The 27,938-nt window shown below is 40.7% G+C and overlaps 3 long non-coding RNA genes across 6 annotated transcripts; 2 read left to right on the forward strand and 1 right to left on the reverse strand.

Moving 5' to 3' along the window:
• The first annotated feature begins 276 nt into the window (after window positions 1-276).
• On the forward strand, window positions 277-4,020 carry LOC125156541 (uncharacterized). Its single transcript, XR_007148659.1, has 3 exons — window positions 277-356; window positions 1,044-1,202; window positions 3,784-4,020. It is a non-coding gene; the product is annotated as an uncharacterized LOC125156541 (long non-coding RNA).
• A 3,026-nt stretch (window positions 4,021-7,046) lies between these two features.
• LOC125156539 (uncharacterized) lies at window positions 7,047-15,361 on the reverse strand. Its single transcript, XR_007148654.1, has 3 exons — window positions 15,110-15,361; window positions 13,252-13,384; window positions 7,047-11,571 (listed from the first exon to the last, which is right to left on the reverse strand). It is a non-coding gene; the product is annotated as an uncharacterized LOC125156539 (long non-coding RNA).
• Window positions 15,362-15,477: 116 nt separating this feature from the next.
• LOC125156540 (uncharacterized) lies at window positions 15,478-27,935 on the forward strand. 4 transcript variants are annotated; one of them, XR_007148658.1, is made up of 6 exons: window positions 15,478-18,261; window positions 18,698-18,822; window positions 24,155-24,227; window positions 25,741-25,875; window positions 27,155-27,323; window positions 27,451-27,935. It is a non-coding gene; the product is annotated as an uncharacterized LOC125156540 (long non-coding RNA). The 4 variants fall into 4 exon arrangements; XR_007148655.1 differs by having other exon boundaries at window positions 27,155-27,935; XR_007148656.1 differs by having other exon boundaries at window positions 15,478-18,254; window positions 27,155-27,935.
• Window positions 27,936-27,938: the final 3 nt, after the last annotated feature.

The following is a 27,938-nucleotide window of genomic DNA, read 5'->3' on the forward strand; positions in this document are numbered from 1 at the left end:
AAGCTTAACCGACTGAGCCACCCAGGTGCCCCTCTGTATTTCTTTATCTATCTATCTATCTATCATCTATCTACCTATTTATCATCTATCAATTGTCTATCTACCATCTGTCTTTAACTTGCATATTATTCCCATAGTTTCAAATTGTATGCTTGAATTTTGTTTCATTTCTATTCCATTCCATTCCATTCCATTCCATTCCATTCCATTCGGTTCTGTTGTGTCCTATTCTATTCTATTCTATTATGCACTGCATTCACTCCATTCCATTCCCTTCTGAATTTGTTTAACTTGTGGCCACAAGGGCATATCTTCCTAGTGAATCCCAAAACAATGGCTGGAAGGCTGGGAAGAAGGTATGTGTATATGGTTTTGGTAATGACTATAACAATGAGCTGCAGTGGGTTCAGAACTTGTGGGGAAGTAGTCATTTGGCGGCTGGTGAATATCCATTTTCTATTTCCTGATGCAGATTTTTAAGTAAATGATAAAAGTCACCTTAAAAAGTGAATCTGTTTCTATGTTAGGTTTGGACTCATTTGTTTCTTGATCTAAATCTTTGGGGGGGGTGTTTTGATTGTCAGAAATTGTTTTGGAGATTCTTTGATTATACCTTCAGATTTTCACAATGAGATGCCTACTTGGCTAGTTTTCTTCAGATACTTTACTGCTTCCTTAAAAAAAAAATTAAGAGAGCTTATTTTTTAAAATGGTACTTCACTTAGGTTTACTCTTGAACCATTTCTTGCTTTTCTTTTTAGGGAATTAGCAATCTTTTTCAGTCCCTATGTATTTTATGTTTTCTGTGTCCTGCTAGGGCCAAATTAGCATATCTGGGACCTAATGCTCATGGTGTTTGTTTTGTTTCTCTCAGATGTGCGTTAATTTTCATCTAAACCCTGGATTTCTCATAGTCTAAGAGGCAAGATCTATAGTCATTCAGATTCTTGTATCTGTTACTTACATTCATCCTGGACCTGTGTGAGATTATGACCTTGCATTTGTAGGGGAGGAAACAAATATTTATGTTTTCACCCTTCTAGGTTTTCAGCGAGGGCTTGATGGGAGAAAAAGGGAAAAAAGGCTGGACTTCGCTGCGGCTCATAGTCTCCAGGCAGGATTCTTGAAGCACACAGGTTGTAACACTCCTACAGCTACCTCGAGGACTTCCTTTAATGTTTCACCACCAGAGCTTCGCTCTGGTCAGTGTTCCTTCCCTCTGATAACCATATATATCCCCTCCACCCCATATATGTTAGCAATCGTCCTTCAAACATACAGCCCACTGATACACATCGGAAGGGTCTCATGACTAATGTTTTACTAGATAGGAGTAAATAACCTTATCTTAACAGCAGCTAGCCCCTCAGGGTCCTGGAAACCTTGCTTCCAAATTCCTTAGAGACTTAACGCTATTCCTACCCCCCACTAACTAAAAAGTACCTAATCAGTTATTCCTCACACTCCCAGTGCGCTCTTTCTGCTCACGGGGCCTCTTTGCAACAAAAATGGCTCAAGAATTCTTTCTTGTCTGGTGGCTCTCCACCGCACACCAGGGCTCTGTAACAAAAGGCAGATCAACAGGAGAGAAACAAAGAGAAGTTTTATTAACGTGTTTATGTTATGTATACGTAGGAGAAACTGGAGATGAGTGACTCATAGTTTTGGTTAGAACCTGGTCTTAGCAAGGAAAGGTATTTTTAGGGAAGAGACGAGATAAAGGAAAAGGACCGTGGGTCTCCAGGCCAGCAAATTGTGTGAGAACAACTCTAAGGGAAACTAATGGCAGAAAAAGGCTAGTCACCACAGTCTGGCATGTGGTTTTCTCTCAAGCCACCTCCAGGCTGAGAAGGGACTAAAATGGTCTATGGTGATTAACTTTTGTCCTTTCTGGTACAGAGGGTAAAGGAGACACTTTTAGAATTTTATGTCTTGCTTTTAGGCAAATAGGAGAAAAGCAGAGAGCTTTTTTTCTTCTTCTTTTGGGGGGAGGGAGGTCTGGTCCTTCTTAATTGCCTTCAGTCTGAAATAATCCATATGCTGAAGTGGCATATTTTGCGGTGGCCAAATGTTGCTACCCTTCACAGTTAAGGCTTTAAAGCTTGGAAATTAGAGGAAGCCATTTTTCTTTCAATGTTGCTCCTTAGAAAAAGATCAACGAGAAATTAGTATTAATATATATATGAGATTTAATATCTGTGATTTTTATTTTTTTAATTAAAAAAATTTTTAAGTTTATCTATTTTGAGAGAGAGAGAAAGAGAGACAGAGACAGAGAGCGTGGGCAGGAGAGGGGCAGAGAGAGAGAATCCCAGACAGGTTCCATCCACACCATCAGCGTGGAGCCCGGCGTGGGGCTTGAACCCACGAAACGTGAGATTAGGACCTGAGCCGAAACCGGGAGTTGGGCGTTTAGCCAATGAGCCACCCAGGTGCCCCAACATCTGGGATTTTTCAAATCGAGTGCAATGAAAATCACATCTCGGATTACACAAAACTAAAAACAGATCACAGAGTAGAAACAAGAGTGAAAGAGTCCAATGAAAGGGGAGACGAAAGCCATTTAAAAACCTACTCTGAACTAGGCGTGGATTTAAAGAGAAGTAAACTACTTTCTTGTATACCATAGTAATTTTAAGAACATGGATTCTAAGCCAGATGATTCATCTGACATCATTTCATCTGACATCTTTTTTTTTTAATTTTTTTTAACGTTTATTTATTTTTGGGACAGAGAGAGACAGAGCATGAACAGGGGAGGGGCAGAGAGAGAGGGAGACACAGAATCGGAAACAGGCTCCAGGCTCTGAGCTGTCAGCACAGAGCCTGACGCGGGGCTCGAACTCACAGACCGTGAGATCATGACCTGAGCCGACCGAGCCACCCAGGCGCCCCTCATCTGACATCTTTAATATAATCGTCTTTGGGGTCTAGTAACCTTCTTAAGTGTGAAATAAGTGCAGATAAAAATAAAACCTTCATTATGGTATTTTAAGGATGAAACGAGTCAATTTAAGTATATGAAACAGTGGCCTAGGAGCTATACGCATGAATATGAGCATGACCTACTTCCTGCTCTTTGAGAGCTTCCAGTGACTCATAAACAAAATAAAAAGCAGTGAAAGTTAAACATTCGAAGACAGACAAATGGATGGGTGGACAGGTGTGAATAACAGTCCGGGGTTATAGTCGGTAAGTGAAGAAATGGAAGCCTAAAGTGTTTGTGATTTACTTTTGGTCCCTTGGCTGGCAAGACCAGGGCTGAGAATACGCCTCAGTAAGTCCTCTCCAAGTAGAGAACCAGGGCTCTTTGCCCTCTGCAGTGTTATTTCAGCCTCTATACTTACTAGCTGTGTGAGCTTTGGGAAGTGACTCAGCCTCTCTGAGCCTTAATATCTGTATCTATAAAACAGAGCTAATAGTGCCTGTCTCTGGAACTTGCTATGAGTATTGACTGAGATGATGTGTATAAAGTACTGTACAGAGTGCCTGGCCCACGGCAAGCATTCAGATGTACCTTACCTTTTATTACTAGCCATATAAATACTTGATTTCATTCCAGTACTGTTTGTGGGGAGTAGATGACATACTTGGAGTCACATAGTCAAGATTAGTTCTATTTTTGTATACATTTTCTGTTTCTGCGTACAGTATACAAGACAGAAACAATCAGGAATAATAAATACAGAGAGATAAATACCACAATTTACAAGGAAGAGCCTTCCCAGAAGAAGCAATTAATTGCAAAATGATGTGACTTGTGTTTTTCCCTCTCTCTTTAAGCTTCCACAAGAGGCTATGCCATGCTTCAAAACACTGCAACAGAAAGAAGAGGGGAAAAAAAAAAGATTTCTAGACAATCCAGTCTGTATGAAATACCTAGGGCAATTCCTGGCACCAAAGAGGTGTTGAGTGTAAGTTAAATGGATTTTTTTATGTGATTATTGAAAATGTCTTCTACGCCTTCTTCACAAATACTCACTATCCCCAAACAAACTACGTTTGTCAACACCAAGGTCGAAACAGTACCACAAAAGAGAAGATTTCTCTGCGGGGGGGGGGGGGGGGGGGGGAGGGGCACGAGGGGGGAATTTATGGCTCAATCTGTGAGTCATTTGTAATAAAATATCTAAAAATATATGCCTCAAAATGTGAAAGAGTTACATTTATCAAAACTGTCTTTCTTTGTTCTTGTTTGAAAGATGAGTGTGGACTGAGAGTGTCATTGAAAGCCAAATAAATCAGGGGACTCTGGGAAGCAAGACTGCTGATGAGAGAATCAGGGTCCAGTCCGAGGGTGCTGAGGTGCTATACTGTGAGCTGTTCAGCTGCGAACTCAGCATGTGCTCACTAAGCCCCGGGATGCACACAGTCCGTGCTGGGCCCTGGAGGCAGCCGGTAAATACTGCTCAGGTTCCCACTGGAAAAACAAGACCTACCCTCAGAAGTCGACCAAATGATACTGTCCCAAGTCAATAAAGACCCTGTAATGAGGAATCACGGTGTGAAATGTGATTCAGGCCAAACGAGAGCCCTAAGGTAAGTTCTGCAAGTCATGGGAAGAAGAAAGCTCTGAGGTCTGCAAGCATCTGGAAGGCTTCATGGAAGAGGTGGGATCTTGGGCTGAAACTCAGCAGGACTGTAGCATCAGGAGAGGGTGAAAGAGGGAAGTTACTGGGGCATAAGCAGGGGTTGCTGCTGTATAATGGGATCAGGCAGTGAGCGTTTGGCACTCAGGAAGCCCACTGGGGCATCTCTTGGTACTCCTGTGCTGTGGTCTCGTAAAACATGGCAACTGGGGGCCCAGGCTCCTCAGAGATGAATGTGAGAAGTATCCACCAAAGCTTAAGGGCAATCTACAAGAGGGATTGAGAAAGGAGAGGGTCAGTACCACCTGTGGTCTTAGGACCAAAGCAGCCACAGGAGATTAGCTTATTCCACTAACTCTCTTTCCCCCAGAAATTGTGACTGTCCAGAAAATGCAAGACTCTGACAGAGGAGTGAACTTAATGTGCCCTCAGATCCCTTTTACTGGCTCTTAGCCTCTTCCTGTTTGCTGGAGAGGACTGTGCCTGGGCACTGGGGCCTCACACTCCTTCAGGGCAGGCTGTTGCTAATCCTGGGTGACTGTAGGAATGCAAGGGCCCTCCTCTGTCGTCTTAAGACAAGACCACCACCGGAGTGCAGCTTATACTCCAGAGCTCTCTGCGAGATCAGGCTGCAGACTGGGGCTTTATGGAAATCACAGCCTGATTTGGATTCCTCCTCTTCCCTCCTCTGCTTCCTTTTCTCCCCTCCTGGTTTCTTGTGGGAGTACTTCCTTAACACATTCCCCCGCACACTGGACTGCTCACTATAGGATCCGCTTCTGAAAGGGTGGGTTGGATCAAGGTTCCAGGGAGAGGATAAGCATGCTTAATTTGCTTGAGGGAACTAGACTCCCTTAGGTACAAAAGGAGGGCAGAAAAATTTGGAGAAGAGTTTAGAATTCCAGTTACTGCATGGCACCTTGCAGAAATGTAACGAAGCTAAAGAAATTCCTAATTCTTTTTTGCTGGGTATGAGCTGAGACAGCCTGTTACAGGTGCGGTTGGCTGCGTTCAACTGATGTGCGACTGAGTCTGAGTTCTACAAATGCATCTTGCGGTTCAGAACCTGACTATACAAAGTGTAGGTTACGGACACTGCCCGTGTTCCTCGCCCATGTCTCCTGAGGACTCGGTGGTTGGGGAAACTGCCTCAGGCTACAAGGACCGGTGGTGTTCTAAGGGCTTCCTCTGGCAAGCTAGCATGCTGGGCCTGATGTCAGATGGGCTGGAGATGCTGCGGCATTAATATCCCCAGAGCCGTTCTCGTCCAATGGGAATTAGTGCGTGACATATCCCAGATTTCTCAGTCCTCCCACGATCTCTGAGAAGTGTGCCACCGTGCTTCCTGGAGGCTGAGACCCGGTCTCCCACAAGGATATTCTCTCGGCGGCTGCTTCTTGCCTGTCCCCATTCTCCATCCCCTTACTGATATTTCCTGGGACCTTATTCCACGTCTATTCTCAATAAACCCTGTGTCAGGATCTGCTTCTGGGGGAGCCCAAATTAAGACAGACAGGTTCAACCTCAGGACTTCCGTATTCTCATGAATATCTTCTGCTGAGATGCAGTTTCTTTAAAAGGCAGTTTACCTGTGGTGCCGCTCTGCAGGTTCAGAGCACGCTCCTTTGGAAAATGTTTCAGACTCCGTAACTCATGTTTATGAATATGGTTACTCAGGGTAAAGATTTTTTTTTTCCTTTTGACTATGGTCTGAATAATCATGAGCGGTATTGCAAGCGGAATGTTTCAGCAGAAGAAAATCAGGGACATTAAGAAAATCACAATCATTCCCGAGGTGGTCGGGAAACTCTTCTGCAGGTCACTGATTCAGCAAGAAGTTATCAAGTCTTGTGTATGCACAGGGCACTGTGTGGTGCCAGGATCGTTGTAATTGTAAATTTGATTCTGGGGAGTGCATTCCCTAGTCATGAAAGCGGGGAGGATATTCGTGGTGCTTAACTAAAAAGGAGCGAAATGGATTTCAGAATGCAGCTTGCTCAGATACTGTTTCTGGAACCAGGATCTAGAGAGGAATTCCTTCCCGTTTTTGAGTGAAGAGAGGCGACTCCCAAATAAGCGCACATCCAGACCCCTAAGGCGGCTGGTTGGTGCGTGCACACGTTCATTAGGTCTTGTGAAAGTGTGACACATTTTTTAAAAAAATAAATCAATTTCATATTCTACCCCATGCAGTCCTCAGCTTTTTCTAATTGCTTCACAGAAGCTTGTTTTGTTTCCCCAACACGGTTGTGCGATATGTTGTATCATCCCACCATCTTGTCCAATTGTCACGGCGCACGGTAAGTTCACCCACTTAATAATCTCACAAGGGTTCGCTGCATGTTTGTGATACATCAGGCACTGACTTCTGGGAATGATGCCCACTCACTACCGCAACCCCTCCCCCCCCCCATCATTCTTGCCATGAAAAATCAATAAAGAACACATAGTCTTGACTTTCAGGGAGTTTCTCATTTATTTGCAGAGACAGGCAAAGAGCACTTTTCCAAATGGTACAGTAAGTACTATGAAAGAAGAGAGTATGGAATGGAGAAGTTGCAGCCCATTCAGATTTGGGAAGGCTGAGAGAACAGGTGGGGCCAGGGGCGAGCCCGGAGTATGTGTCTTCTAAACCTCATGTATACATGCAGGACTTAGCCCGCATGTCCTTAAGGACGTAGCCAGGTGGAGAGAGGGCATTGGAGGCAGAGAGGAAAACACAAACAAGGGTCTAGACGTGGAGAAGAGCATGGGCTGTTTGGGAACTGCAAGCGTTCAACAGAGCTGGAGAGTAGAGTCTGCTCAGGGCTGGCAAAAGAAGAGGTGAGCCAGAATGTGAAAGGCTTGCACATTCTGCTATGCAGTGTAGACCATTTTGGAAAGGTGACAGGGAGAGACTGAAAACTTTTGAACAGGGTAGTAAAAAATCAGTTTTCACCTCGTTTCGCTTTGACTGCTTCTTGGAAACTGAATTGTGGGAGAAAAGTCAGGAAGGCAGGAAACCATTTAGGTGGTATCGCAGTAGCCTTGAAGGGATCGAGTGATAGAGCGGGCTGGCATTGGAAATGGAGAGATGTGGATAGAAGTGTTAAGAGGGGAAGAGAGGCTACATGTAAGGGGGTGCGTGTGCGTGGCGGGGTGGGGGGCATGGAAAGTAAGTGTATTCCATGTAGAAGAGCCCACTGGGCTGAGGAAGGATTTAGCCTCTCTTCAGGGGGGGCTAGAAGTCTCATTTCCTGTGTTGTTATTTCCGCTTGAAGCTCTTGGCTCCAAGACCTTTGATCACGTGCTGTTACTTCCGCTCGAAGCTCTTGGCTCCAAGATCTTTGATCACGTGTGACAAAACCCCACGCACTTTCCCCTTTGGTCTGAATGTGCTGACAAGGCAAAACAAGACACTTTCACATCCTGTTCTTTAGCTCATGGTTGATTAACGGAGATTAAAACTCTCTGCTCTCCGAAGGTAGCAAGCTAGCCATATTTGGGAAAAACCATTTCCTGTTTTGATAAATAAGGCTCATTTCTGCAGCTTGCAAAGCCAGGGTGTAAAACCACCTCATTTGCAAACGTCTATAAGAGTAGAGGTGCTCCGAAGATATTTAGACTGGGGTTGATACTCCTATTGTGATAGTCTCCCTCATTTTGGTCTCCTAACTTGTCTGGTTTTTGTCTTTGACAGTTTGCCTCAGGATGGCACCTTGCCTCCAGATTCCCATCTGCTCCAGCCAGGTAATAAGGCCATCTGGAGCCTTTTGTGCTCCATTCCTGGCTGGCAACCCAGGGGTCTAAAGGTGAGTGCTGATCCTGGTCCTATGTCCAGACTCTTGTCTGTTGGAAGCATGGTAAGAATTTGATTTTGATTTTTTTTTTTTTTTGAGTCTTTAGTTGATTTCTGGTGATGGATTTTTTTTTTTTTTTGGTTTTGTAGTTAGATAATTTGGCTCTCTCTGTAAGTGAATTAAATGGTTTATAGATATTTTTCTCTTTTGAATGAAAGATGACAGAAAATCATGTTTGTTACTCTTTTCTGTTTGTTCATTTTTTCCCCAATTTTGAACTCAAATCAACTAAGAATTTGTACCCATTAGAGAAGAGCTCTTTTTATATGAAAAATGAGTTTTGTATTTTTGGGTTTACCCCTGATGTATGGGCTAAAATTTTGGAATAGAAGCTATAACTTTTCTAGGTTTTTATGTATGTTTATGTGTCTATAGATATGTAATATTTTCCTACTTCCAGATGGTATTACTAAATTAGATTATAAGAAAATTTTTAAAGAGTTTTATTCTAATTGACTTAGAGTTAGCTAAAGGCATATACAAATAAAGGACTATTCCTAAAAATTCCCAGATATTGAAAAAATTAGATTTCTAATACTTTCAATGTGCTCAAAATATATTCTTATAGGCAGTAATTCAAATGTTCTAAGAATTCAAGTTTACATAATTTAGGTAACTCTAGCAAATGAGACTAATTTAATATTATTGGTTTAATAAAAACAGCTATGTCTTCTGAGTTGTCAGCATTAAATGTAATAGAAACATATATTTTAATTTTATGCAAGCATGTTTTTCCTCAATTTATGAAGTTTGGCTGATTTAATATACTATCATTTCAGTTCCTATGTTTTAAGATTATAAAAATGTACATTTGTATTTGTCAAATTAAGTCATTATTTGGACAAACTTTATTTCAAAGTAATTATATTTTGCAGTATGTCAGCTTAAAGACAGTGTCCAAAATGAATTGGTAGCTTAAAACCTTGGACTGATGCTAAATTGACTTAATTTATGAATATTCATTAGACACCTAAATCCTATCTAAGAGAAAAAATTGAAGTATTAATTGCTGAATACGATTTCATTTTATATACTTTTGGACTTTTACTTTTCTATAATACAGAGAGGCTATCTATTTGGGTCTGCTAATGCACATGTTCATTTTTGCCACATTGAGAAGCTGTACCTATAAGGAACACTTATGATTATAAAAATTATGAGATGTTGAGATGTATATTTATAAACTTTGCTAGTCTGCTAGAAAATACTGGTGTATGAAAGACAGTTTACAGTTATTTACTATCAGATACTCCTTCCTTGACCAAACTTTAGTTAGGCTCCTGTGAGCCTTCTTCTAGACTAGGCTCGACCTTGGCCTGCTGAGCCCCCACTCTAGCAATGAATCCTAAGCTAGTTAATTGACACTTGCCCCCCTTCATATGGGACCATCCTTGATATCTGATCAAGCTCCTCATACCCTGCCCTAGATATCTAAGTCCTTGGCACCTGCTTTTAGTAAGAATCCTGTGAAGCCAGTTTAGCAAGAATCCCCCTACTTTGGTATCTAACCAAGTTCCTCTCAGTAATTTCCTATCCACTCACCCCCTCACTGGCTCCTTGGCTGAGATCTCCAGCTGTCTGTGCTGCATGGGAATGGGATACCAAAGTCTCTCTCCTCTACTGCAGTAGTTCTAATAAGATCTGCCTCGCGGCTTTAACACATTCCCTGGGAATAACTCTTCTCTTACACCGTCTCCTGGTTTTCTATATGCAGTAGAAGTGGCTGTAGTGAAAACTTAGAATCAGTATATGTGAATGAGACTCTAACAGGAGTGATAGTAGCAGAGAGGAGCAACTTTGCACATGAAGTGTGCAGGGGGTATTTTGTTAAGAAAAACAAGAGTAGCTTTGTTCCAAAGTAAAATAACTAAATAACTTGTCTAAAATGAGAGACAAGTGTATGACAAACTTGTCTGGATAGAGAAGGTTGTAGATGGTTCGTGGAAAAGGAATTGTATTTCTTAGAGTCACAGCTGGCTAAGGCTGATGGGCTTATTTGTAAGATTGTTTTTGTGAATCTTTTTTTCCATTTCTTTTTTTTTAATTTAAATAGAAGATTTTTAATAATAGTGTTAGTACCAAATATGCTGTTTCAAAACTAGCATTTGGTTTTCTTTCTATTAAAATGACATTTTTTTTCTTGGATTACTGGTGTTTTCTTAATAAGTGTTTGTAAAAAATATTTTTCTTTACCTTTATAATCTGCCTAGAAAACAACTATTCAGGGTCTTATTAGACTCATTTCCTATACTTTGGGTTGACTTTATCATATCTTTAATTACTCGAGAGAACAAAGTCTTTTCACTTAAAAAGAACTGGAGTTCTTTATAGTCACGTCCCTTCTATGCCTACTTTTAAATTTATATCTTCATTTTGGCTAATTAGGTAACCAACTATTATTTCTCAGTAATCCATGATCCTATTTAATCAAGTGTTCAAATTTCCTGACTACTTTTTGTATTCTACTTTCCAAAAATCAAATCCTAAATGATATCTTTTGCCGAAGAAATTGTCAAGAAAAAAAAAAAAAGTTAAGTCTGGACCCGAGTAAGGAGAGGTATTATTGAATGAGACTATTGCAGAGAGGTGCTCAAAGCCTGAGCCAGAGCAGTGTCAGGCAGGTGGGGGGGGGGGGGGTGGAGCGGGGGGACAAGCAAAGTTTCTGTAAGCAGAGACCCTGGGATAGGTGCCTGTGCAAAGCAGAAGGATGCCATGCTAACAGCTGGGTATGCGGAAGGTGCCTTGAAACATAATGAACTGCATCCAGTGTTGTACTAGTAGAAAAGTTGAGGCAGGAAAGTTGTGTCCTCGGGCACAAGGACTTGGGATTCTGGTCTCAGTTGAAGTAAACAAGCAAAAGTGCAGAAAGTTTGCAGAGTTGGGACCTAGTGGTTCTCAGCAAAGCAGCCTAAACTTATATGAAGCATAAAGTTGCCTTGTCAGTCCCTCTCTTTGTTCAAGGTGGGCTCAGAGAGACTCTTCATGGACAATTCAAGGATAAGGAATAACTCAAACAGCGGATGGCTGAGTGAGATAGACCTCAGGGCCACCATATTCTCAGTGATGTCCCTAGAAGACCAATTGAATCATCTGTTTGGAGTGCAGGCAGAGGTCAGTTGTTTCAGTGTTCTTAAATGGGATGCCTAAAATTAAAAAAAAGATAAATGTTAGCATAAAGGAATGTATTAAAGAGCCAGAAGTCAAACCCTAAGAGTATCCAATCTAGTGAAATTCAGGAGGTCAGTGGATGAAATCGTTTCATTGTGCAGCACTGCTCCCTGAGTCGTATCATGATCTTAATTATGTTACTCAGAGCTCAGGTTATCTCCCTTATCAGGGGATACGTGACCTGAGCATTTCACCAGACTTTCTTAGTGACCCAGACAGCAGCTTGTCCAGAGGGCAACCAGGTTCACGCATGGACTGCTGCAGTGTTTATTCAGATCCTGGGGGAAAAGGCCAGTGACAAAGCAACTTAGAGTCCGAATAAGGATCTGGGAAATCATGTTTTGGTTCTCAGTGACTTGAAGTCAGGAAAAAGGGAGAAAAGTTGTACAGGTTAGTTTGAAAAGTTATAGCCAGGTATTGAAGGAATCTGCAAGAATTGAAAATTTGGTAAGGGCTGACAATCTCTCTAAAGTAAAAGATTCAAATCTGATTTATAAGTAGGTATCACCACTAGTTTATCTACAGTGGGAAAAGAAGCTAATTAAGTGTCTATAAGAGGAGATAGAGTTTGCCTATCAATCAGCTACCTGCAGTTTACAGAGGTGCAAAATAGCTCAAAGGCAATGAATAGGGTCAGAATCCGGTAATCCAAAAGAGCATGCTATAGTTTCCCATTGAAACACCAAAGGCTCTCTACAGTCTCTTTCCCCTCTTGATCAAAGACAATCTCAAAGAAAGATTACTCTTGGTCACAAAATAAGGCTGGTCTCACTGGAGGTGGCCTGGTTATTTACATAGATGCAGCAAGAACGACATGGTACCACGTAGGTCTTATACTGGCTTCTCTGGACGCTTTCAGAAAGAATCTCAGATTGGACTTTTCAGAGCCACTCGAGGCTAGGAAGCCAAGCCAAAACTTCACCATCAGTTTCCACCTGCAGTACCTAGTGATTTGGTGGGCATTCCTCTCTTCCTGAGGTCCTCAAAATAGCCTAGGATTCCTGAGCCTGCCAGGAAGCGACCTTCCTTGCTCACCTATAAGGCTGGGAACCCTATAAAGCCAGTGGCCAGGCCAGTTTTCCCAAGAGGGACTTTGTAAGCATTGGCCCATCATGTCAACCTTAATTGCCGAAAAGGGTCTGGTCACATCTGATGAAACGAGCATCATTCTCAACTGTGACATTATAGGCAGAACCAGCCTTGATTAACCAATGCTTCCAATTATGTCCTATTAACAAGGTGGACGGGCTCTTACTGAATCTATGCAAATAACTACAGTGCCACGAAAACAGGAATACTCCACGAGACTTCCCAGAATTTGGAAGGGTGAGGCAGGGCAGAGAAGAGGAATGTTTCCTTTCTGTTTCACAAGGGCACAGTCTACTAAATTGTTGTGAGTGCTAGATAGCTTGAGAGAAGAGAGAAAGTGCATCCTTACATCCAGAAAATAGAACATGAGAGCATCAGCACTGTTCCAAACAAAGCTTATAATCATGAATGATCAGTTCATTCAGTCCTATGTAATAATTCTTGTTCCATTTGATCTTGGATTAATAGTCCATAAATCTATATTCTCCCCTAGAGTTCTAGAAATCCTGACTTAGTCTACCAGGGTGGTCCCAAAGTTATTTAAGCAGTGCCATCAGAAGCCTTACCCAAGAGTACCTGGCTGGCATAGTCCGCTTCCACGGGTCTCTAAGATAATCCTTTTTTGTTGAAGACAGAGCACTCAGTCGGTAGCTGATTTGCAAGCACTCTTCGGGAAGCATCAGAGGAACATAAAACCACCTGTGAAGGACAGAAAACTTAAAATAGCCATGGTTAGTTCATTTTTGATAATTTTCAAAGGTGAAAGATCTGAGCAGAGTTCACTATAAAAATAATACAATTGATAAAGAAATTTGATTTTTATGGGACACTGAAAAAGTCAGTTCAATCAGTTTTAGGCAAAACATGCTAATGTTTAATTAGCATCATTAATCCTGTTTTCAAAGAAGACTGGATATTATATGTAGTTTATGAAAATGGATGAGTATAATCTTTAGAGGAAAACATGACAGGTACAATATCATGGTTCTGAGACATGGTATACCATGAACATATATCAAGCATATTGTTAAAATATAGCAATGGTATATCCAGATAATCAAGCAATAAGTAAACTTAACCTGAATGAGTTTAGGAAGAACATACTTGAGTAAAATAAAAATGTGTTCTTACAAGGCTGATAACTCAAAAGGCATAACTGTATTTATTAAACCAACAACATTTAAACTAGCTTCATTTGCCAAAGATTTACCTCATGAGCCTGAATTTTAAAAACATATTGGTAAACTTTTATAAGAATACTTTTTCCCCCACACTAAACATATTAGAGATTTAATTGTCTCGGTTTCTGGGAATTTTGGAAATATTTAAAATTCTATAAACTCCTATTTATCTCTTATCCAATCCAGAAGGAGCTCCTTTAAGGGACTTCAGAATTTAATGTGGTCATACCATTTGGAGGTAGGAAAATAGTACACGTGTATAATACAACATACATATATGCACATACAGATGGACACAAATAAAGAGCTTATAGCTTTAAATTTTAATTAAAAAAATTTAGAGCTGGTTCAGATATAAACGCAAAGACTCAAAACTCACTGGTTCATGTAAAAGAGCTGACTCTAATCCCTGCCTCACTTTACCTTTTTAGAAGGATTGTGTTTCTGGCAGATGGGGCAAATTGAAGTAACCTGCTCAATGTAAGAGCTGAAGCAGTCTCCCCATTATTTGTGGAGGAGACCCTCAAGATGTACTTGGCCGCGATATGTATCCAATGGAGGCTGTGGACTACATTTTGGGAGAGTGACAGAGGAGAGACCAAGTGGCCATTGGTGTCTCCAAAGCCCATCTGAGTAAAGAAAACTTGAAGCTTATTTCTAATTAGCTTTTTCAGCTGCAGGCTTTTGCCCTGGGGTCGCTGGGCTCCTCACAGCCCCGACAGTGGTAAGGGACTTAAATATCAGGTATCTACAGGACGAGGGGCCTGAGTGAGAAAGGAAAGGCCCGGCAGGGTGGATGACAGAGGAGGTAGAGGTGCTGAAGGGGGGAGAACGAAGGATTCTAGGGAGCTGAAGGGAAAGTTGAAGGTGGAAAAAGGGAGGCAGAGTTAGAGGAGGAGGATGGGAAGGGATAGGTCTTAGAAAACACCGAGGAAGAGAAATGGCCTTGGAAGGAAGCAGTGGTCTCTGAAAATGTTTGTGGAAGAGACTTTGTTCTGTTTCTTTGTACCAAACAATAAAAGCAGTGCACTGTTCGGATGAAATCTTGGAGTCATGGGATTCAAGAGCCCTGCTCAGAATAAGTCAATGGAATCCAAGAGTCAGGGGCTTTAACTATACTCAGAAAAGCTGGAAGAAGGCAGAGAAATAGAAGGAAAAAAGACAAAAATGAAGAATAAAGCCAAGTCTTTACCATGCTACAGTAGACACATGTGTGAAGCACTGGACCAGGATTTAGACTCACCACTGTGGATCCCAACTTCCCCAGCCAGGAAAGGAGCCAGCATCTGATCAGATGGCATTGACGCCTGGGTGAAGAAAGCAAGGTCCTGGGGGCATCTGACATTCTGTCAGAGTTACAGCGTCATCCCTGTGAAAGAAAAAAAATGCAATGGATGTTACTATGAAGGATTTTACTATGTTCATATGAAGGGGGTTATTGCAATAGGAGGAGAGGAGTATCATAATAGGAAGACGCTCTAAGTCAGAAATGTATCTGGGGAGGGATGGGTGGGCAGAGCTTTTAAATGCAGAGACGCCTGGGATAGGTGGCTGTGGAGAGTAGGAGGTGGGGAGCTGAAAACTGGTAGGGGAGGGGGTTCTTGAAACTTAACCTTCATCAAATATTGTACTAACAGGGAAGTTAAGGCAGGAAGTGTTGGTTTGTGGTTAAGCACATGGGGCAGGGGTTGCTCTTAAGAGGAGCAAACAAATTCAAGTGCAGAAAATTTACATGGGATTGAGGGCTTTGTGGTCCCGAAGTTGTGTCAAGCTCAAAGTTTGATTAACCTTGTCAGCACTTAAAATTGTTTTTGAGATTTTGCAAGGGTTCCCACTAAGATTTGTTTTTTCACCTTGTAAAAAAAGAAATGTTGGGAATAATTAGGGTTATTGATAGGTTACTAATGATGTGTTACGTGGGAAATACTCTCAAATCAGAAGAAATGCTTAGACCTCCCTAGGTTAAATTTGTTTGGGTAAAACATTATTAGTGTAAATATTTAAACAATTGTATCCTGTATGGGAAGGTTCTAGACAATGATCAGTGTTTTTGCTGACCATGATACGTTTCTGTGTATCAGAGTTTTAGTGTTGCTTTGCCTGTAAAACAAAAGCAGTATTATATTAGCAGTCATAATTTTAGTTATTTTTAAAAACATTAAGTTGGTTGCAACTTTACATCTTTAATGTGAATTCAGTGTATTTACTGGCTAGTTTTCTACTGGGGATTCACATCATTTATCTATAAAGTTTTATTAATCTACTACTGATGTTTAAAAGCCTACTTTAGATGTATTAAATCTATTTACTTGATAGTCTTGACATATTCTTGATATATTCTAACTTTGTACTAGGTTTACATCTAACATTTCAGGATTTTTATGTTATACCTGAAAATGTTTTCTCTGTGAAGATTATGTTTATGTGTTTTCATAAATTAAATGCAATCTCTTCTTTGAAAATAGGCATGAATCTTTGTGTTTAAACATGTTTTGTCAAAACCTTTTTTGGATTGACTTTATTTTGTTCTCTGTGCCATAGACACAACCAGATATGCTTGTCAATTGCATGATTATTGTAATGAACTCTCTTCAGATCATTCTCTTTTGAAAATATCAGTAGGAAGTAAATAATAGACCTTCTAGTCTTTTGTCATCTACAGACAGTTTGTATGCTTTGTTTTACTCCTGATGCTTCCATGAAAATACCTGGAATCAGCTGGAAGGCAGAGTGTTCCATTTTTAACAAAGGATTGTCTTAAGAGCCTGGAGACTCTGCCAGATACTCTTGGGTGCAGGCTTCTGATGGCATTGTTTAACTATGAGATCATACCAGTGGACTGAGTCAGGAGTTCCAGACATCCAATCAAGAAGTAGATGTGTTCCTGAGACTACTAACCCTGGATCAAGTGGAACAAGAATTATTACATAGGACTGAATGAACTGATCATTCATGATTATGGGCTTTGTTTGGAACAGTGCTGATGCTCTCATGTTCTCTTTTCTGGATGTAAGGATGCACTTTCTCTCTTCTCTCAAGCTATCTAGCACTCACAACAATTTAGTAGACTGTGCCCTTGTGAAACAGAAAGGAAACATTCCTCTTCTCTGCCCTGCCTCACCCTTCCAAATTCTGGGAAGTCTCGTGGAGTATTCCTGTTTTCGTGGCACTGTAGTTATTTGCATAGATTCAGTAAGAGCCCGTCCACCTTGTTAATAGGACATAATTGGAAGCATTGGTTAATCAAGGCTGGCTCTGCCTATAATGTCACAGTTGAGAATGATGCTCGTTTCATCAGATGTGACCAGACCCTTTTCGGCAATTAAGGTTGACATGATGGGCCAATGCTTACAAAGTCCCTCTTGGGAAAACTGGCCTGGCCACCGGCTTGATAGGGTTCCCAGCCTTATAGGTGAGCAAGGAAGGTCACTTCCTGGCAGGCTCAGGAATCCTAGGCTATTTTGAGGACCTCAGGAAGAGAGGAATGCCCACCAAATCACTAGGTACTGCAGGTGGAAACTGATGGTGAAGTTTTGGCTTGGCTTCCTAGCCTCGAGAGGCTCTGAAAAGTCCAATCTGAGATTCTTTCTGAAAGCGTCCAGAGAAGCCAGTGTAAGACCTACGTGGTACCACATCGTTCTTGCTGCATCTATGTAAATAACCAGGCCACCTCCAGTGAGACCAGCCTCATTTTGTGACCAAGAGTAATCTTTCTTTGAGATTGTCTTTGATCAAGAGGGGAAAGGGACTGTAGAGAGCCTTTGGTGTTTCAATGGGAAACTATAGCATGCTCTTTTGGATTACCGGATTCTGACCCTATTCATTGCCTTTGAGCTATTTTGCACCTCTGTAAATTGCAGATCTATCTGGAAACTTTGTTTTGTCTGGTAGCTAAGCTTTCTGTTTCCCTGTGCAAAAACTGGTTTGATGTTTACTTCTAAATTGCACTGTGTTTTCTCACCTTGCACAACTTGTCAACCCTTAACCAGATTTTCAGTTCTTACAGTTTCCTTCAATATTTGGCTATAAACTAATCTTAGCCTCAAAATAAACTTTCCAATTTTTCTGCCTCCTTCTTGACTTGAAGTCATGAGAACTACAAACCGATTGCCAGGTTTTTATTGGGACTCTGAAATTGCCTTTGCTGGTCTTTGCCTCCAAAATCTGAAGAATCACTGCAAGCTGAAGCCTAAGGACTTTTTATAAGATTGGAGGGACTCATCATCCCACCTGATTGTTCATGGTCCAGCTCTTTCCATGCATAGGCCACTGCTTGCACTACCAAGCAAGTGTGGCGAAATACTCGAGCCATCCATCCTTACTGGAGAAGAACCAATGCTGTGGACATCACCACCAATACAATTGACATCTCAGCTTCAAAAAACTCAGTGAGTGGTAAGAGACTGAATATACAAACAATCACCAGACCAGGTACAAAAATAGAGCTCTGACCCACAGCCTCTAGAGCAATTAGTCTAAGAAGCCAAATATAACCTATTCAATATCAGTCCCAAATCAGGACCTGGTCAATAATTGCCAGCTTCCCTAATTTTTGCCCTCACTTCTAACTTATATATCTAAAAAATATATTCTAATCAATCATATAAGATGGTCCACTTCTAGTTAGTTCTCTAGCTTCTGAAAGCCGACTGCCTCTAATTAGCATTCACCTAAAGTCGTCCTGTTTTCCACTCCAGAGCTTTCCACAACTCTACCTGCATTTGACTTTCTGCCCATCTCAGGTGATGGTGGTAATTCTCTTGCTATAGCAAGTTCTGAATGAACCGCATTTGTTTGTTTTCATTGGAGTGATCTTCATTTCTTACCACAGTTTTCTTGGAAGTTCCACCAAAATACAGTTGGCACTGACCATCACCGTGGCCTCCAGTCTTAGACCGGGCACCCAGAACCTGTTATGCCTCACTGCTCACTGCTCATCAAGTCCACAACGATGTGGTAAGTCAGCACAGGCCTGAACTCTACACTTCGTGTTGAGTTCCTTGGTCTTTCTTCTGAGTTTTGTAGCCAGGTTTTGTTATTGGTGTCATTTGTTTGTATCATTGGTGGAATCAAGCCATTCTTTTCATCCCTTTTTGTTTGCATTTGTGTTACTGCTCCATGGGTTGCTGTCTAAAAGTGCTGTAGGTCACAAGGAGAGAATCATATGGTAGAACACAGGCATATGCCTTCTGAGCATATTTTTCATGGCAGCCTCACACACCAATGAGTTTGCCATTCTTTAAAAAATTTTTTTTTTCAACGTTTATTTATTTTTGGGACAGAGAGAGACAGAGCATGAACGGGGGAGGGGCAGAGAGAGAGGGAGACACAGAATCGGAAACAGGCTCCAGGCTCTGAGCCATCAGCCCAGAGCCTGACACGGGGCTCGAACTCCCGGACCACGAGATCGTGACCTGGCTGAAGTCGGACGCTTAACCGACTGTGCCACCCAGGCGCCCCCAGTGAGTTTGCCATTCTTACAAGAACTGCCCATTTGGACAAACTTTGTTGTAAGTCACCCAATAAAACTGGATGAGGTTCTTTCCATCTCAAGATTTTGTCCTTCGGGCTTTTTCCCCCCTTTTTGATTCAGAGAGAGCATTCTCTCTGATATTCCATATGCCAGAGGGCACACATTGTCGAGTCTGTGTTTGAAGGTGACCAATCATGAGTTTGGGTTTTGAGATATGCGTTGCACACACATTTCATTTCTAGCAGCATTGGCAGCTCTCATGGGATCATTTAAATCTAAATCACCTCTTCTGGGAAAACTCTTGTTTCACATATCCACTCTCATGACAGTCCTTACTCTTGTACTTATCTTTCCAAATGTTGTAATTTTCCCAAGTATGAATTAAGCCTTTAGTGGGCACTTGGGGGCATTTGACTTCAAAACACTGTTCATTTGAAAGGTTCCTTAGAAAAGAAAGGAATACGATTTCTCAGTACATATGGGCAGCATTTTTTGATTGGTACACAGAGACCTCCAAACAAAGTTTAAGTAAAAAATTACTTCACCAAAAGTTTCTTTGGCCAAGGCTATGAGGAATTTGACAAACTTAAGTAACAACAAAGTACTTTCTCTAGTAAATCCTCTTTCTTGTCCTTCAGCTGCTTCCCTATATCCTACTCTCCTTTTTCCCTCTTATCATTTCAATCTCTTTCCTCTGTCGACACCTCCATCTGCTTGTCCAGACCCTTTCCCCAACTCTTAAAACTACCAAAACCAGTTGCTTCTAAAAACCCATCCCTCTCATGCGCTAGGTATGCAGGGAACTATAGAATCTAAACCTTGCACTCAAGCTGTAATTCTTAGAATTCTAAAGATTTCTCTAAACTTAGATAAGACCAGCAAATACCCATAAAAATTTTTTAGAATTCAACTTGTACACATGTTGGTTGGAAACTCAGATGCTTACTTCCGTATGGCAAATGCTGATTGGACCTACCCAATAAGGGACCTATAAGAACCCCCTTTTCACATTAAGCTTGAGGCTCAAAAAGAAGCTCAAAAAGCAAGCTAGGTAAAGTCTCCTGAACACCATACATAAAACATTTTTAATAAACGGTCACTGGACCATAATTCCATGTGATAAAAGTAAAGATGAAACAATGGGATATTTTTAAGGATAGACTAGAAAATATCTTCCAAAAATGTGTGGGAGTGAGAGATGCTGATTGAACAGCAGCCCTTTCATCTCATTTTGTCAATGTTGCTGAACCTGAGATTGGGCACCTAATTCAAAGAAAGAAATTAGAATGGGAAATAGCCCCTTTATCTGAACTAAAACACCTGACCTAACATTTTGAAATGGCTTTAGAAGAAAAATAAGACAAGACTTAAAATAACCTTGGGCCCTGAAGATCCAACAGCTAAGTAGACCACTACCTATTGATAAGGACATTTGTAGATATTGTAGAAAAAAAGGAGGGGCACTGGAAAAAAAAATGTCTCATCTTAAAAGAAAAACCAAAATGAAAAAAATCCCTCAACTCAGATTAATAAGGAAGGAAAATGCGTTCAATAGTCTCGACTACTTTTAAACAAAGTGAATTATAAATATAGATGGTCAACCTCATTAATTCTTGGTAGATATGGGTACTGCTTTATGTTAAATCCTACCTCTTTCTCAACACATTCCTCAGAGAAAACATAGCACACACAGGAGCAGGTATCTCAAATAATCTGCAGCCATTAGCTGTAACCCTGTGTCCTTAACTGAAAAACATTCTTTTTTGTTCTGTGATGCCACCCTTGCAAAGTTAATAAGGGGATATTTACTTTGCAAATGCGCACGAGAGGAGCTATGTATTGAAATTCCAGAGGACTCCTCTATTCATAATCAAATTGCATCTGCTCTGGATATACCTTTGCCTTCTCCGTAATATTTAATACATACCTCTGATAAAAATCTTGACATCATAACTGACACCTTATGGACTAAAAATGCCAACATCAGAATTGGAATGGAATTGGAGGTGAATCTATTAAAATTCAGATAGATCATACCAAACCATTACCCTAACTTTCCCAATATCCTTTGAGGCCAGACACACAAAGGAAGAGCTCAAACCTAGCTTTAAAAACCTTATTCTCAAAGATCTTTTCATAGTCTGCAGTAGCCCTTGCTACACTCTCATCCTGCCGAAAAAGAAACCAAATGGATGAAGATATAAATTGTTCAAGACTTCAAGACCATCAACAAAATTGTTATCTTTTGTTTCCGTGTAGTATGCAATTCAAATACCATCTGATCTGCCTACCGCCTCTGGCTTCATTGTTCATTTGAAAGGATCTTTGCTTTGCCTTTTTCAGCATGCCTCTAGACCATGCCTTCCACTGAGGAGGACCACAATATCCCTGGGCAGTCATGCCTCAGGGGTGCACTGAAGCCATCTACCACTTTTCCCCAGGTCTTTAATCAAGATTTATAAGATCCAAATTTCCCTTGTGATTTAGTTCTGATATAATATAATATAACATAATAATCTCTTACTTTGTTCAGAGGACAAGGAAGCTTGTGAAAAGAATCATTTACTTACTCTCAGCCTTAGCAGAAAAGGAACATGATGCTTCAAAAGATAAATTACAAATGTTCCGCAATACAGTCCATTATTTAGGAAATGACCTATGTAAGAAAGGGAAGTATTCTCCTGAGAGATTAAAGACTATCCAAATTTATCTTAGACCTCTTTCAAGCTGACAACTGGGAGGATTTCTAGGTTTAATTGGAAATTGCAGGCAATGGGTACCAAATTTTTCTGTGATTGCAACACTTCTTTATGAATTGTCTAAGTCTTTGGTAAGAGACTCAGATCTGGGAGCCCAGGTATAAATAGGCCTTGTGTACCTAAAGAAGGCCCTTCAATAGCCTCCTTCTTCAGGTATTCCTAACTAGAAAGCCATTTCATTAAATTGTGCATGAACAATTTGAAGAAGCCCTTAGGGTTTCAATTCAATTTCATGGGAATCATCAAAAGCCAGCTGCTTACTATTGTCTCACCCTTGACCCTATTGTAAAGGCTTTTTCCCTCTTGACTTAAGGTAATCAGTGCCATCACAAAAGTCACCAGTGCTTCTGCTGAACTAGTTCTAGGCTCTCCACTTACTCTCATGGTTCCTCATGCGACACAGACATTACTATTGACTGAGAACACACAACACTTTTCAGCCAACTGATTAACCTCTGAAGAGATTCTGTTAACTCTCTCCTCTTTACTCTTCACCCTTGAAACAACCTGAATCCTGCCACTCTCCTGCTCCTAAAAGAATTGCAACAGCTTGATTGTCTTACTTCAGTTAGGGAGCTATCTGTACCTCACAGATGCACAGTGTATTAAAGATCCCACTGAGAAATCTGACCTAATATTATTTGCTGAGGGAGCGTACCTCAACTGAAACTGGAGATTATCAAGCAGGAAATGCTATCAGTAATTTAAGAAGATGCTTCTTTAGAATATAGTCCTCTACCTGAAGTAAAATCAGCCCAGATGGCAAGACTTAACTGCCCTTCCTAGAGCTTTTCAACTAGCTAATGATCAGAGAATACATAATGTGTATATATACGCATAGCAGATCTGCTTTTGGAGTAGTACAAGACTCTGGGATGCCTTCTTCATAACAAAGGGGGTTCTCAGCTCTGCTGGTATCCTCCTAAAAATGGACAACAAGTTATGGAATTTTTAGATGTACTCCTACTTCCTAGAGGGATGGCTACTATAAAGATTGAAGCCCATGTAAAAAGAGATAATACAGAAGCTAAAGAAAATGCTGTAGGAGATCATTATGCTAAAAACTCTCCTTAACCAAAGTTATAAGCCTACCGAAACCCTCAAAGGATATATCTCTGGAAGGATTCAAAGATGTCATTAAAAATATCAACATATGGCGTCCGATTTTGAAAAGGAAGGCTCTGGTTGTATCTTTCACTCAGATAATCTCTGGAGTGCTCAAGATGGCAGCGCGGTTAAATCAGATAAATTCAAGTGGATATTAACTACATTTCTTCATGAAGCTACTCATTACAGACAAATCGATCATCTTAACATAGGTGAGAAAATTTTAAAACGATAGCTGAGGTTATTTTCAGGTCATGTGTCACCTGTCAACAACCTAATCCTGGAAAATCTGTAAAGGGGAGACACAGCCAGGACCTCAGTGGGACTTCAAACACCTTGAGATGGATTTTAACTGGCATCAACTTCTATGATATTTGAATATTTTTAGTTATTGTACATCTATATTCAGGATGGGCTGCAGCATTTCTTTGCTGAAAAGCTACAGGTCTTATGGTCACTAAAAAGCTGCTTGATTTTGTGTTTTCAGCCTGAGGCATCTCGACTTTTATATCAAGTGATCAGGATGTGCACTTACCAGACACTCTTGTGAGAAAATTCTGTAAGATGTTACCCTTACTTATAAACTATACTGTGCTTATCACCCACAATCTTCTGAAAAGGTTGAAAAGACTGATGGAAATCCTTGAATTTAAATTAACAAAACTTTCAGAAATCCTTGAGTTCTCTTCGTCAAAGACACTCTCACTAGGTCTTATAGCTCTACAGGTCACTCCCTCTGGGACACATCAGTTGTCGCCCTGTGAATTGGTAACTGCAAGATCCATGCATTTGGGAATTTCATCTCTGATATTAGACTCCACCCTACTGCATTGTGACATGGCAAAAAATTTACAAGGGGCTCTTGTATTACACCCAGTTCTATCACCAGTGGTTAAGGGTACCTCCCCAAAACATTTTTCTGAATCACCTCTTCATGATCTTCTGCTAGGATATTTTGTCTGTTGGAAGAAACATCAGAGGAAATCTGCTGCTTTTGATCTCAATGGAAGGAACTTTATCAGGTACTGTTAGCAACAAATACAACAGTGAAATGCCAGGGAGCCAATGCTTGGTTTCATGCTTAACAATTAAGGAAGCAATTCAGAATTCTGCACAATTACAAGGCTACTTTAATAGGGGAATTTAAATTGAGGATACTCTGAGATCTTGTAGACACAAATGATCTTTGGAAGGAAACAGCTCACCTAATCTCTTTGGAACAAGCAGATGGCTTCAGACAATGAATAGTTTCTGCCCAGGGTGTTGGACCAAGACCTCTGTCTGGTTCCTGTTTTATCTATCTACTACTAATAATTATCCTTATTTTCTATAGATCCTTGGTTGCTATTCACACACAAAGGCTCTTTCTCTCCTCTTTCCATCCTTATATAATTGTTAGGCCAGAACATACTCATTCTAATGCCATCATTAGACTATCTCAAACAGTAGCTACTGCCTTTGGTCTTACTGACAGCTGGATATGCCATCTATCACTGTATCCCATTATAAAACCTCTCACCAAATGAGACTATAAGGAATGGTCTAATGAGACTATAAGGAATGATGTTTCCATTTGCACTTACATGGAAAAATGACCTTAAACAAATAAGCCTGTGACTTTATCAGTGTCCATGTATGCAAAAGAACCAATTATTACAATCAATCAGACCCTATATAATTTTAAACTTTATTTCCCACAACTTTCTAAGGGCAATGGACCAAATGCTTGCCATCTGGAAGAAATTAACAGGAACCCAAATATGTACCCCAACTGATAGAAGGCGTTAGTTTTGACCTCATGATACATATAACTCATTATTTCCTAGATCTCACGTGTCCCTACCAAGTACTACTTTCTTTGTAACCAGGATTCCTGATTCTGTTTGTTTCAGACTAACACCTTTAAGAATAGTAATCCAATGCTTGTCTGTGTACCGAAACCTTAATTCTATAAATCACCATGGCTAGAAATTCCAACTCAGACATAGGTTCAAAAATGAAGCCACTCTTGATTATTCAGGACACTACCTGTAGGAATTACTGATTCATTGTTCATGATACTATTCCCATCAGTGGGAATCATACAAGTAGAAAAAAGTGTAAGAAACCTCACTAATTTGCATAACTTACTAATGATACCATCTCTCGCTTAGACGGAATACAGATCACTTTCAACTCATTGGCATGAGTGACATGTCTACTCATTGGTGGCCAATTGCATTGCTGTAAATTTCTTTTAAGCTAGTCATAGTGGCACTTGTGCTATTGCTAATAGTTCTTACTGTACTTGGATTAACAAAATAAGGTGGAACAGGCTATACATTGCTTAAGGAGAATGCTATTTGGCTATCTAAAGTTAGTCCTCATGGCCTATGATATTTGTTCTCTTGGCTTGGGTTGGGCAACTGGGATTTGTTTTGAAGCATTTTATAGGGACTATTAATTGTTTTTGGTTTTGGTCATGCGATCATTATGCTGAACTGTTGTATTCTATCCAGAGTCTTAAATGTTCTCACACAGCTGTTCTCTCATCAGATGATCCCAATGATGACAACACAACTGAAAGGTCAGGAAGATCTCGCATACAGTTGACTATGGAGGTGACTAACAATCTCTGAGCAGCGCAGATCTGGATCACTAGCTTTCTCTGAATTGGCCAACTTCTTGCAAGTGAGTTAATGATTGAAATGAGGAACTGGGAGACTGACCATACATACAGGCAATGGCCAGACTCTCAGACTATAAAAACAGAGTTCTGATCCACAGCCTCAGGTGCAATCAGCCTGGCAGGCCAACTCACCGTTTCTGCAGCAACTGCCCCAAATGGTCAGGTCTTGGTTAATAACCGCCTGATTCCCTAAGTTTTGTCCCTCATTTCCAAAAAAAGTAAAAAATGTTCCCCTAATTAGTTAGGGGAACTAATAGCATGCCCTAACTCGAGTTAGTCTCATTCTAATTTCTTCATGCCAACAGTATCCTATCAGGGCGTACCTAGTCTTTCTTCCCTTTTATTTCACTATACAGCTGGTCCACTAAGTTGTGCCTTGAGTCTCTGCCAAGTATAAGTCATGGTGGCTGACTTCCATATGGTCACAAGTTCTGAATAGTCTTTGCTTGTTCTCATTTGTGTGGCCTTATTTCCACAGAAGTACTGCTTAATCAAAAGATTTTCTTCCACCAGCCTTTTGGAATCCACTAAACCTGTGACTCACAAGGTTGACTCCTAGTTCTTTGCTTTAATTCCATCTTTACAAAAAAAAGTTGATTTATTTATTTTGAGAGAGAAAGAGCATGTTCTGAAGGGGCAAAGAGAGAGGGAAAGAGAGAGAGAGAGAGAGAGAGAGAGAGAGAGAATCACTAGCAGTTTCCACAGCATAAGTGTGGAGCCTGATGCAGGGCTTGAACTCATGAACTGTGAGATCATGACCTGGGCCAAAATTGAGAGTCAGACTGACTGAGCCACCACATTTTTTAAAAATGTTTATTTTTTTAGGGGCGCCTGGGTGGCTCAGTTGGTTAAGCATCCGACTTCAGCTCAGGTCACGATCTCGCGGTCCGTGAGTTCGAGCCCTGCGTCGGGCTCTGGGCTGATGGCTCAGAGCCTGGAGCCTGCTTCCGATTCTGTGTCTCCCTCTCTCTCTGCCCCTCCCCCGTTCATGCTCTGTCTCTCTCTGTCCCAAAAATAAATAAATGTTAAAAAAAAAATTAAAAAAAAAATGTTTATTTATTTTGAGAGATAGGGGGAGGGGAGGAGGGGAAGAGAGAGAGGGAGAGAGAGAACCCTAAGCAGGCTCTGCACTGGCAACATAGAGCCTGAGTTGGGGCTCAAACTCACAAACCAAGAGATCATGACCTGAGCCAAAATCAAGAGTCAGACGCTTAACCAACTGAATTATCCAGGTGCTCCAATTCCATCTTTTATATTGATATTTTTTATTTTTCATTTCAGGTAACCCTGTTTAAGATGTCTGGACTTCAAGATTCTAAAACAATTGACCTTTGCTATAACCTCTCAACAGATGATCCAGCTTATTTTACAGGAACAACACCAACAAAAGTCTAGAGAGATCCTGCTTTGTCTCACTCAGGAGGTTTCTGCTGGTCTTTTACTTGTTTAGGTTAGTTTATTATATTCATTCTTGTTGAACAAAAGGAGGGTTTGACAGTGTCAGCTCTGTATTTATCTGAGCTCTGTATTCCTGGAAAACATTGATGGTTAATAAATCCCCCATCTTTTGTGTTCAGTTTCTTACTGAAAAGAGCCACCATCCTTCTGCATACCATTTATGGAAGACTCCTCATCCATTTTTTCTCATGACTCCAGTAAGAGTTGTGTGTCAAGGTGTCTATGGAAAATTGATTTTTGGCAAAGATGCCAGCACCATTCAAAGGCAAAAGCATAGTGCTTTCAACAAATGATTCTGGGACAACTGGATACAGTCACACACAGGAGAATGAAGTTGGATCTTTACCTCACCACTATATAAAAAATAACTCAAAGTGAATCAAAAATCCAAGTCTAAGAGTTAAAACTGTGGGATTCTTAGAAGAAAACATAGAGGTAAATGTTCATGACATCAGGTGTGGCAGTGGAATTTGAGATATGACTCCAAACACAAGCAACAAGATAAATTGAGCTTTGTTAAAATTAAAAAAATTGTGGGATGCCTGATGGCTCGGTTGGTTAAGGATCAGATTTCAGCTGAGGTCACGATCTCACATTTCGTGGGTTC

Source organism: Prionailurus viverrinus, chromosome F2, assembly GCF_022837055.1.
Source record: "Prionailurus viverrinus isolate Anna chromosome F2, UM_Priviv_1.0, whole genome shotgun sequence".
NCBI lineage: Eukaryota > Metazoa > Chordata > Mammalia > Carnivora > Felidae > Prionailurus > Prionailurus viverrinus.